This window comes from Dermacentor andersoni, chromosome 11 (assembly GCF_023375885.2).
Source record: "Dermacentor andersoni chromosome 11, qqDerAnde1_hic_scaffold, whole genome shotgun sequence".
Lineage (NCBI taxonomy): Eukaryota > Metazoa > Arthropoda > Arachnida > Ixodida > Ixodidae > Dermacentor > Dermacentor andersoni.
Genome location: NC_092824.1, coordinates 104061989 through 104074402, shown reverse-complemented (window position 1 = coordinate 104074402; position 12414 = coordinate 104061989). Strand labels below are relative to the sequence as shown.

Here is a 12414-nt window from a genome sequence, read left to right as displayed (position 1 = left end):
TAATATATGAACAAAGTCGATGCTCACCTATACATTGGTACACACTACACAACCAGTTTCATATAAGGGCATGATCATGAGTATGGAGAGAAACTGCACCGTTCCAAATGCCTCCAGTTTGTTCAATACTGCAGCTTAAAAAGAAAAATTCCTTTTAGGGAACAATTAACCTTGGGCGCTGCCACACAGCCACCAGCACCACCAGTGCAAGAACAATGGCTGACAAAATATTTGCAGACTTTTAACAACTAGCATTGAAAAATGCACACAACTGACAAGGCATTGCGATTGCAAAGTCCATTACAAAAGTAATGCGCATGATTTTAACATGGCGCGACTCTATCAATGGCAGCGCGGTAAAACTGGTCGGGCAATGTGGCGAGGGTTCTACCCTACACATGTCCACATTTGCGGTTCATGGGATAGTGACCGAGGATCTGCAAATGCGCAAGGCCTGCATGAAGCTTGTGCCGAAGGTGTTGACAGAAGATCAATAAGGAGCTTCGAGTTTTGTGCTGTCAAGAATTGCTGGATTTGATTCAAAATGAGCCGGAGTTTCTGAACTCTGTCGTAACTGCAGATGAATCCTGGATGTTCGAGTATGACCCAGAATCAAAAAGGCAGTGCAGCGAGTGGCACACAAAATCATCTCTCCACCCCAAGAAAGCTCGAATGAGCAAGTCTTGCATCAAAACGTTGCTCATTGTCTTCTTTGGCACATGAGGAATCATCCATTTTCAGTTTGTACCACAGGGAGAAACTGTCAACTCAGCCTTCTACCTGGAGGTGCTCAAGAGATTGAAACGCCAGGTCGCGCGCTTGAGGGCTGACATCAATGGCACGGTCAAGCTCTACCATGATAATGCCCCCAGCCACACGTCTTTCATCGTTACCAACTCCCTGGCTCGGAGCAACACGCCGGTGGTCCACCATCCCCCTTACAGTCCTGACTTGGCTCCGTGCGACTTCCCCCCCCCCCCCGACTGAAGAGAGAGCTGAAACTGAAAGGAAAGCATTGGGAGACCGTGGAAAACATCCAAAAGCATGTTACAGCGTTCCTGAGAGACAATCCTGTCGATGACTTTCAGGGTGCCTTCCAGGCGTGGTAGGCACGTTTCCGCAAGTGTATTGATGGAGGGGTAGAGTAACTTGAAGAATTTTAACTATTTGTGCAGATCCAGTCAATAAATCTATTTTTCCCAGAAAATGGGCATTACCTTGTATATGTGAAGAAACAGAGGCTGAGAGGAAACCAGAATGAGAGGTGACTGTCAAAACGAATAACACAGAAAGGACACACAAGATTCTATATAACTCATCTTGTGGCAAATTTAAAGCCCCCTATTGTGAAAACATCACTTCAACACATACACACTGCATCTTCGTGAGTGCAAGTTGCACACAAAATGCTGGTACTACCGCCTTAGCAACTTTAGTTACAAAACAAATACTACAGGTTTGCAAAAGTCAAATGAATGAATTGTGCACAAATCTGAGAAAGCATGGCGGGTTAATGCAAGCTAGTGGCAAAAAGCGATGCTCTGCTTTATTCATAGCCTTCATGACAGCAATGCTGTCAACAAAGGGATGTAAACAAATACTGTGCAAATGGGCAGTGCACAAATGAAAACAAGTGAAAGATTAAAGCAACAACAATAATAGGACATACTTTAAACCAACTGCATATGGAAAGTTACCTTGGCTATGGTGGGATGTCAAATTAAAAATGACTAGTATTTAGTTAAGTCACAAAACAGCATTACTGTATACCGCAAGTTAGGTATACAACTAGTGGAGCCAAATTGTGTTCAAAAAACCAACTGGTCCAAATGGACCTGTCTGATTGTTCCAATGAGTGTCCCAAAACACATACGGAAATATCCAATTTGTTCCAACAGTGGAAATTTCCAACTGATTTGAGCAACTTTTTTTTGACTGGGTAACTACATCTTTCTTTCATATGTGAAGCATTATTTTTGGTAGCATTGCGTGCTGTGTATAAAGAATAGACATACCTGAATGCTCGACTTGTAACCTTAATCATGGAAACAGAACCTTTACTTAAACATTTCGAAGATCCAGCAAGGCAACACAAGATAGGGTGCCTATTGTAATTTGACTGTGAAAAAGAAACAAATAAAAAAAAAGTAGCGACCACATTGATATGATGCTGGGTACTGGAGCAGAAAGTATTCTGCTCTGAACAATAGTTCCATGAAGCGCTAGTAACGTTTGGCTGTACTGGCTAAACAATGGGAATGTAACTAGCCAGTAGATGGTCCTCGTATAACTATAGCCATGCAAGCTTCAATAATCTAAGCCCATCTTCACATTGCACTCCGTTTCATATTTAGCAAGCAAGATGAAGTACTATTTCTTGGTAGCATTGCCCATTGCGTATGAAGAATCGGCATAACTGAATGTTTAACTTGCAGTGCTACACAGCAGAAAACAGGTCTACCCTGAACCACGAAACCTGGGGTCATATGTATCAAATAGCTACATGTAAACCCTACTACAAAATGATTTGGTACACTTGAGCCTGCTATGACTATTGCTTACATGTGTAGCATGTGAATGTTTTTAGGTGGAAACTTGAGCTCGAGGACAACTATGCTGTCTTAATTTAGACTCGTGAGAAATGCAGATACGGTCTCACCAGGCAGTCAGTCAGCTAATTTAACCCTGAAACGCCCAAAGTATCATTTTTTCTACACTGAGTTGGATATTCTCAAGTGTGGTAAATGTAACGCATAGCCTATAGAGAAGCATTTGTGATACACAAGAGCGAGTTTTCACTAATGGATACTTCAATGCACCAATTAGTAATTGATTAATTACTATACTAATAAGGTTATTACTCAAGTAACATTTCATTGATTCTTCTTGTGCAGATGTGCTCCCTACGGCCAGAAATAAAGATGAACAAGCTCTAATTTTCCTTTATATGGAAATATGTTTTAGTGGAGGTTTGAGTGGATAAGACAGGGTTAACTGAAACTTGTTGTGTTTAAAAAATAGTATTAAACGAGTGTTAGAGGCAGGGTTCTGATTTAAACCCTGAAACTTAGCGTGAAAATAGACAATTTATTTCCAAACTTCAAAGGAATACACACTTTAATAAAGAGTTGTGTAGCAAAAAAAAAAAAGGGGGGGGGGGGGGTGTTGCTTGCATGCCCATAAACAGCACATGAAAGCGTGTTTAAAACAGAAGAAATCACAATGTAACCTTGAGACTTGTACTTATGTGTGCTCTCAAAGAAAACATTTTACATTTAATATATTCCATACTATATATGATATATTAGAAGATATATGAATATATATTAAATAGAATATTCACTACAATATATATATGAAAAAGGTCTGTAGCCACATGTGATATATCAATTTGAGCCACCTTGGATTCTTTAGCAGGTATGGTTTACATATATCTTCTGTCATATGTTCTTTTTTTTTTTCAAAGTTAGAGAGCTGCACTTCTGTTTTATTTTGCAATTTTAATGAAGGCATCTAAAATATATCAGGGCCTCACTCAATAATCCACTCCCAAAGGCCCATTTCAATATAGTTTTTTCTTTTGAATGTAACATGTTTCATTTAAATCAGTTCAGCAGTTGCATAAGCATCAGAATAAGCACCAGCATAAGCATCAGAACAGGCGGGGGGGGGCCCAATGCAAGCCCTGATTTTAAATTTTGCCTCTGCCGACTGCACTAATAAAAAGAGAAATGATGCACGGAGTGTTTAAAGCAGAAGAAATTACAATGTAAACTTGACATTTGCACGTATGTGTGCTCTCAAAGAGAATATATTACATTTGATGTATTCCATACTATACTTGATATATCAGTAAATATATCAAATTATAAATTAAACCCCATGTTACATGTTTTCTACATCATAAAGTACATCAAAATGGTCTATTGCCAGATGTTATGCATCAATTTCAGCCACTATGGATACTATAATAGGCATGGCTGACATATATTCTCCAATTGTCCTTTTCTTTTTTATTTCATTGCAAAGTTAGAGCTGTACTTTACTTTTCTTTTCGATATTATTGAAGGTTTCTAAAGTATTTCAGGGCCCAAGTGAAGAATCCGCTCCCAAAGGCCTCCAATCCAACACAGCTTTTCCTTTTCAATGAACATGATTCATTCAAATCAGTTCATAGCGAGAACCATTCTGCATTTTATAAGCGCCAGAACAGGCCGGGGGGGGGGGGGGGGGGGGGGCAAGGCAAGCCCTGCTTTTAAAGTTTGCCTTAGAACAATGCAATAATAACAAGAGAAATGACGCAGGGAATGATGTATCGCAGCAGCAAAGAATGCAGTTGGCATGGTAGGTCACAGAAAGGTTGCAAAAACCTGCACCTGCAGCACCTGTCATTTCACCTACAGATATGCAATTCTTTTAAACGAAGTGCAAAGCTGGGCAAAATCAACACTCTCAATCAAGTTTGTGCGAATTTCTCATACAGAATACCATTCCTGCATGCACACTGGTTTCAGATAAAACCAGCGAATACAGATGACACTGTTAGCCTAACATCACACTTCTGGTACACCGCAAGAACATCCTGCAAGATTGGTTCCTAAATATATTAAATTATGGCTCAGTTGTATGAGAGAACAAATGGAACTCGGTCATTACTTCATGTGGCTGGTGAAACATGCTCTTGTGATAGGAGCTGCTGTAAGGCATGCTAGGGACAAAACATATTTGTCAAGATGAGGAAAACACACCATTAACTTGTAGTGCACTACTACGTGCCACACAGTGATCCAATCACAAAAGACGGCAACGAGACGCCCAGCACGCTGACAGCACGCGCGCAGCGGATTCGGCGGTTGCAAAATCGAAGGCCAGTGGCTCTTGGTAGTGCGCTACAAGTTAACGCCGATTCCACTGCTAGCGCACCATCTGCATGCTGGGCTTGTCGTCATCGTCTCTTGTGATCGGATCACTGTGGCACATAGTAGTGTTCTATAAAACTCTTTCGTTACCGCTAGACATATGCACATGTGCTCACTTTTGGTGCGTTCATGTTTTAACATTTTATTTCAAGACATAGTAGTCGCAACCTATACTGCAATACATAAAATTATAACCTGATCACTGGTCTTTTGAATGGATGTATAGCAGTAATAATTGCTCAGATAATTTTGAGAGTTCTTATGCGTAACTTCAATGAAGCCCCTTAAGGAACATGTTTGAAAGTGATAATTTTCTATTTTAAACATAAGTACTGACAGCAAAAAGAAATAAATACAAAAAAATGCAACTGGTTCAACTTTTGTAAGTTAGATCATGAAAAAGAACTATTACCGTGATTTGCTGGCATCAATACTAGCCATACTGATGCCCAAGCTATGCAGAAAAGTAGTAGCTTTGCAAATGTGAAAATGGGTAAGCTCCTCTTGTAGAGGGAGCATTTGTTTTTACTTATTACAGATAGCACCTGGTTTGCTTCTTTACTGAATTGTTTAGGCTCGCGAAGCAATGGGTGTCAGGTCAGGGAGCATGCAGAAGTCGCCTCATACTGGGTTATTGTGTTCGATCACCTCTTCTGTGCAAGCAATGTGTTCTAGTGTGCATTCAAGTGATGCTGGAGCCTTCTTATGCTGTTGAAGCGCTGATGGTTAAAAGCAACCTATGGTGGACCAAATAAAGTTGCACTTTATTAACACAATTATGAAAATAATATGCACTCATGCATCTACCGTTGTTTGAGACCTTGCTAAAACACCCTATATGTCAGATCATAAAATTGACAAGCTGAGAGAAGCTCCTGTGTCTTCATTGCTGCTGTCATATTAAAATTACGTTGCCGAGTCGATCAAAGTGCAATTTTTCGTCTTCTTATTGAAGGGCTAGGCGCATGATACCTCTAGTTTCGACGATACCTCTAGTCAAAGTTTTATTTTTTCCAGGCTCTCAAATTTTCCAAATTATCAAATCGGGCGAATGTTGAAACTTCAGTCGTCATTTCAGACTGTGCATGATGTTGTTAGCAGAAGAATTCCAAGAGAAATTTGTAAAACCACATTAAAGAACTGTCGATCAAGTTGATAGATTCCTGCAGGCGTGGTAACAAAAGAGTTAAAGCCTTTTCGGACAACAATCAATCAACTCAATTCAGTGCAACTTGGTGCAACTGACAGTAATGAACGAACGTCCTATAAACTTGAGCCATCTGCAACTAAGCCATGTTCCCAGACAGTGCATCATGGGAACGTCCCCTTGAATTATCACGCTGTTGTGCAAAAATGCACACTAATTTATCATAGTACATTACACAAAAGTATTTCAGCACACTTTTAGACTGTCGTGTTTGCATCATTTAGATCTTTATGGAGCCTTAGACATTCATAAGCACAGTCTATAAAGTAAGATTAGCTACATAATTGATTAGGTCTCGGCACAGAGCTTACATTGCGGCAAGTGGACTTGCCTTCATCAGGGTCATGATGTCCTTATGAAGACCAGGCCCCTTGTTGAAACATTACCTGCACGCTGCGACTTCCCCTATTCCTCTGCTGTTAATTAATTCAAGTGTCCGTATTCCCTGACCCCCTAGTCTCATTCGGACTAAATACAAATGACATTCAGCAACTTCTAAAGGCATCCCAAGGACACTATTCAGAAAAGGGAGTCTGTGCTTCCTGGTCAAAAGATTTTCCAAGAGCTTGCAAATCTGCGCACAGGTTCCTATCAGGTGGCATGGCACAATGAAGTGTGAGCTACTTATAGCAGCCAGGGTCTCAAAGAAAACAACAATTTTCCTATCTGCAAGGTTGCTGCACGCACGAACGATGCATTGGTTCCCTGTGCTGCTCATCTTGAGATAGCTGCACAAGTGGCTTGATAACAATGAGCCTATGCATACAGTACATGCTGGAGACAATGCACAGAACAGGTAAGTTGTTCTCTCAGTAAAAATATTCTCAGTTCAATAAAAGAGGCTAACGCAAAGGGAAACATATGGATTTTCAGTAGTTATGTTGTAGGTGGCTTTGCTTTGGTTTTGTCTAGGGCAGTGTAATATAGTGAACGACTGGCACAGCAAGTGACAAACAAAATCTTCGCACACTGCACTCTATTGTTTTCTCTAAAGCAGTGGCCCCAGCACAGTAGCTAAAGCAGCTGTTAGAGGTGTGCCCTCCTGGCATCTTCTTTCTTACGCTTCATGTATAACCAAATGAAAAACACATCCATAGCATCTTGGTGACATTGGACTGAGGCATAGCAACAAGAGGTTATATTTTGGCACAGCTGGAGAAGGGTGGCGGGGGCACCTTCTGAAATGTGTACATGCGCAAGCATGTGTTTGTGTATGTTTACAGTTTCTCAGGGTATCAATACCTTAGCACCTGCAAATAAATGTTAGTGACACGTACCTTAATTGCACATTACAAGAAGAGAATTAAGATATCGGTGCCCGCTGCACGTGTTCAAGATAAAGATTACAATGAAGGCGCCAAATAAAACAACGGACGACGGAAGGCGACACGGGACAACCACGTAATTAATACTGTAATCATGTATAAACAACGCGCCCATCACGTCCTGCAGTGACTTCAAGATAAAGATGCTAAGCCAATCAATGTGTTCAACGACACCAGCTGCCAAGGCTGCAAGAGAATTGCTGGTGCGATTATGCGGCTCTCAGGTCGCGCACCCTCAACCTTGAAGCCGTTCGTCTAATTAGCCTAGGAATATGGCTGCAACCGAGGCCGCATATCTACGTTCAACGCGGCCTGCGGCGGCCCGCAACGCTTGACACATCGCCTGCAGCAGATGACGACAACAGTAAAAACCGATCGCAAACGACTGTTCCTGAACAGACGACAGCACGTGAGCCAGGCTTTGTAACGTGCGTTGCTTGAATGCACCACGAGCACGGGATGCTGCGCCGCGGTCACGGCCGACGAACCGTGCTCGCGGGGCTAGCCATGCGAAAAGGCAATCGTCGGCGCGCGCTGTGGAATGAATGGGCCGTGCAATCACTTTCGATCGCGATTCCTCGCGCTCACGTGCTGACGATGCCCGAGATCGCGCAATGCGAGCGCCCGCTATACTTACCCAAGCACGCGTAACCGGATGGACGCACGTAGCCCGGCTTCATTTGGCACTGATCAGTGGGAACAACCACCTCGTGCGAGTCTCGTGCGTGCACACAGTGCAGGGCGTGCAGAAAGACACTACAGTTTTAGACAGCGATACGGTAGGACAACCTGCTTTTCTCTTTTTTTCTTGCTTCCCGGGAAGGGCGAAAGGACGCAAAGCTCGTTATCGTCTGGACAGGGTACACGCATGCAAAGCACTCCGCGGCGCGACAATTGCGGCAGCCCAAGACCCCCACTTCAACTCCCGCTCGGTGGGAGCTCGACACGGGAACAATTTATGCGAGTTTCAGATACAGCCAGCCGCCGCGCGCTGGCTGCTCAAAAGAACCAAGCGGGCTGGAGGCAAGGAAACATGCTCACCTGACTCCGTCAAGCACCGCTGAAACTTGTTCGAGGCGAAGGCCATCGTCGAAGCAAGTCGGTCGCGCCGTCAAACCGAGAGGCGAATGAAAAATTCCGGCCGGTACAGCGGTTACAAAAATAAAAGTGCAACGAAAGAAAAACACACATACATACAACGAAGGAGGGGAAGCTGAGCGATCGCCTAGGTTGCGCGCACCGTCGGTGGGTTTTGCTTTCTTTTCGTTTTCAATTCTTCACTATCGCACACTTTTCACTGTCGTTTCCGTCACCGAGCGTTTCCGTTCACGTCGGTCGGTGCAGCTGGTCGGTGGGAGAGTTCACCGCTTCGAAGACGGCGCTAAAAAAACCTCGCTCGCTGTTTATTACACGCACGGCAGCACGTCGACGCACGGCGTTCGGTCACCGAGGCGCCCGAATGTTGAACGGAGCACGTTGTTCCGGCTCCACACGAGAGCGGGGCCGACCAGAAGCACATGTTTACCCTTCGACGTGGCCTGTCCCGTCTCACCCACGCCTGTTTAGCGTTGGACGCGATTTTGTGAGGCTGCAAGCAATCCCGAGTTCAGCGACGACGCGACCACAACACTCGTGCAGACGACGACGGCGCTCCAAGGTGTAGCAGACGATGTCCCTCGCAGGTCGCCCACTCGTCCGTAAACAAAAGGCTCGCACCAGATTAGAAAACACTTGGCACTCAGCACGCGTCCAGCAGCAGGTTGCGCGGCGGTGGCGGGCGAACGGGAAACAACAACTTGCAGCAGCAACAACACCGGAGAGCTAGGAGCGTGCCGCAGCCTCCTGTTGGACCACAGCCATGATTCACAAGCTTCATAATCGCGCACGACACGCGTTGCATCGTGGGATACGGAGCGCCCCCACCATTTCTCCCCCTTCTTTACTCTCCTCCATCTCTCCTCCTATGACCGTAATCACAAGTTCTCGCTCTCGTCAGCACCTCCTACCCTTCTGACCATGTTTCCTACCCCAAGTATGCTTCGTTCCTCATTCGTCCACCCATGCATCCACTACACTGATATTTAGTCCCATAGAGTTTCTCTATGTTTAGTCCACTCTCGTTTTTCAATCAAACACAAGATGACCTCAGCTGCAACACTGCATCCTTTAAAAAATTAGACAGTAAATGTTATTATAAAAATATTTGCAAATTGTCGCTTCATCGAAAAAGAGCTTCAAAACAATTACTTTGCTGAGAATGTGCTTACTAAGAGGTTTTTTGTTGTTCTTTGTTTTCTGATAAGCTTTTAGAGAATAAGAGCATCTGTATTCTTCTTTTTTAAATTGGCTGCATAACATTTTGAATGAAGATTCAGTAAATTGTAATACAGTTGCTTTTTGCTACCATACTAGGTGGTTTCCAAAACCCGACGTCTAAAACGTAATTTGGCTCTTGCAATCGCGTCCGGCGCATTCAACCTGCAAAAGCATAGCCTTCAAGATCCGCATTTTCAATTTAGGTGGCGTTACCCTGAGTCGTGGACGCTGTGAATTTGGACACCACTAGGCATCACTTATTACACACAGTTACACTTCCACATAGTTACACTTACACAGTTACACACACTTACACACAGTGAAGGGCGCATAGGTTAACATAGGTAGGACTACGGTAGGACGTAAGACAGTCTTTATAACGTATAAAGTCATATATAGTCATATAATAACAAGGGCTTGGTGGCGCAACCCACTACCCCGTTACAAAGGAGACGTTTATAGCATCTATCCACAACTCCGAGGCCCCACAATTATAGAGTTAAGTAACTGTAAGCATAGTTTCCTACTTTTTGTACGAAACTCTATGACTCTAAGCCTACAATGGCCCCACACACCATAGAGTTTCCAACAAGAATTACTTGTAGGAAATTCTATGTCACACACGCTCAAGTTGCGTGGACCGCCACAGAGGGCGAAAAAGCAACCGCGGCGCGCTCCAGCATGAAGTGCGCAAGTGGAACTACTGTAATTTTGTCAATACTTTAGTTTGTATTTTTTCTACTAGGGGCGCTCAACGCGACTAAAATACATATAATAAGGAGACGCACAAAATCAAAGTTCACAACAGAGGATCAGAAAATTTGGTTGTGAGAGTTCATAGTTCTTTTTTAACCTATGTAGGGCCATTAAAAAGTATAATAGCAAGAGCGTGGAGGCGCAACCCACCGCCTCGTTCCAAAGAAAAGGCTCATAACATCCATCCATATATCAATATACAAAAAAAAGTGGAGAAACGACAAAAAACGGAGACGTACGAAAGCAAAGTTCACAATAGGGGGTCAGAAAATTTGGTTGTTAGAGTTTATCATGGTTTTTTGTTTTCTGATTAGCTATAATATAGCAAGAGCTTGATGGCGCAGCCCACCGTCCCGTTCTAAAGGGGACACTCATAACATTCATCCATCTTAACATTCAATCATAAACGATAGCCATAAATATTATGCATTAAACAATATAATAACCAAAGAGGTTATTCTTTAACCAGTTTTTCTTTAACCTCCTTGAATATAACAAAAGCTTGGCGGCGCAACCCATTATTTTGTCTAAACAAAAACGCTCACACTCTTAGGCAAAGTTACACCCTTTGACTTGCCCCTTCTGCCACACAACGATAATCGTTATCTGCCTTGATGCGTTTCCTTTCTTTAACGCTGCGAGCCCGGTACCAGTAAAGAACGGCACGCGCGTTATCAGCATAGAACAGTTTACACCCTTTGGAGTGCCCCTTCTGATAACGCGCGTGCCGTTCGTTACTGGAAAGTCCCAGGCTCGCAGCGTTAAAGAAAGGAAACGCATCAAGGCAGATAACGATTATTGTTTTGTGGCAGAAGGGGCAAACCAAAGGGTGTAACTTTGCCTAAGAGTGCATGGCATCCATCCACTTATTTATCTATTTGATTTATAAATTTTTATATTATAATTTATATTATATTTATATTATAAATTTATATATTTTTTTACAAAATAAGCATGCACTTTTTTATTGGACTTCTGTTATTTAAATTCGTGCTTTATTATTTGAATAAAGGTTTTGAGACCTCACTGACGTGTTATAAGCAGCAGCCCATTGGTATCGATGGCTGTCCGTGCCGTTCATAGAGTTTCTCACTACATTACTCTATGGTGCCGTTCATCGATTCAAATTGTACGGCGGTTATATATTCGATATACTCTTCTGTGGTGGTAGTTTCATGGTCGTTTCCTTTTAGCATGCCTTCCTCCATGCCTTTTAGCAACATCACACATTCGATAGCTGCCACCAGGCGAACTTGTTTAAAGACGGTGAACTTTATCAGCTGCGGCCACTCCGGCGCGTTGCAGTTGCCCGTGCGTTGCCCTTTGCCCCGTGCGAAGCGTTTCGTTGAAGTGTGCAGTATTCTTCGGTATCGTGCGGTATTGAGGCCACAGAGTTGGCAGACGACAGAGACAATGCGTGCTCTTTCACGTTTCCTAGGTGACACGGGCCTGGACTCACGCCTGTGATACCAGTTGTGTAATGTGTTCTTCACCTCGTTTCTCCCGTTATCATACCCCATTGTGAACCTTTTTCTTCCCCTCTTCCCCTTCCCTTACGTAGAGTAGCAGGCCAGATGCTCCATTATCCGGCCGACCTCTCCACATTTTCCAGTCATTAAAATACTTCTACTTCTACATGTGAGTAGAAGTTGCATGGACTATTGATGCTAAACTCAAAGCATCAGGGTACGGAGAAGATACGTGTGCCCCTATGTCGGAGCATAGAATAAAGAACCTGCTTTCGGAGTCGAAGTGGCTACCGGTCGAACCCGCACAAGGTGCTAATATTCGGCGCGCCGTCCGACCCTGCACATGATGGGAAAGAGCAAAGGTGTCCCTGCTTTCTTTCTGCATATATACGACGTCTACTGACTGATATGTCAACGTTTCG

General features: G+C 43.5%; 1 protein-coding gene across 3 annotated transcripts in view; it reads right to left on the bottom strand.

Moving 5' to 3' along the window:
- The window catches only part of LOC126539214 (microtubule-associated serine/threonine-protein kinase 3-like), a 293806-nt gene extending 284430 nt beyond the window's left edge, over window positions 1–9376 (bottom strand). For 2 of the 3 annotated variants that reach the window (XM_050185964.3, XM_050185965.3), the window contains exon 1: window positions 8493–9374. The gene's annotated coding sequence lies outside the window, so the exon portion shown is untranslated. Of the gene's footprint in view, window positions 1–8492 lie in introns of all 3 variants that reach the window. The other variant, XM_055075266.2, reaches the window with a different exon arrangement.
- Window positions 9377–12414: the final 3038 nt, after the last annotated feature.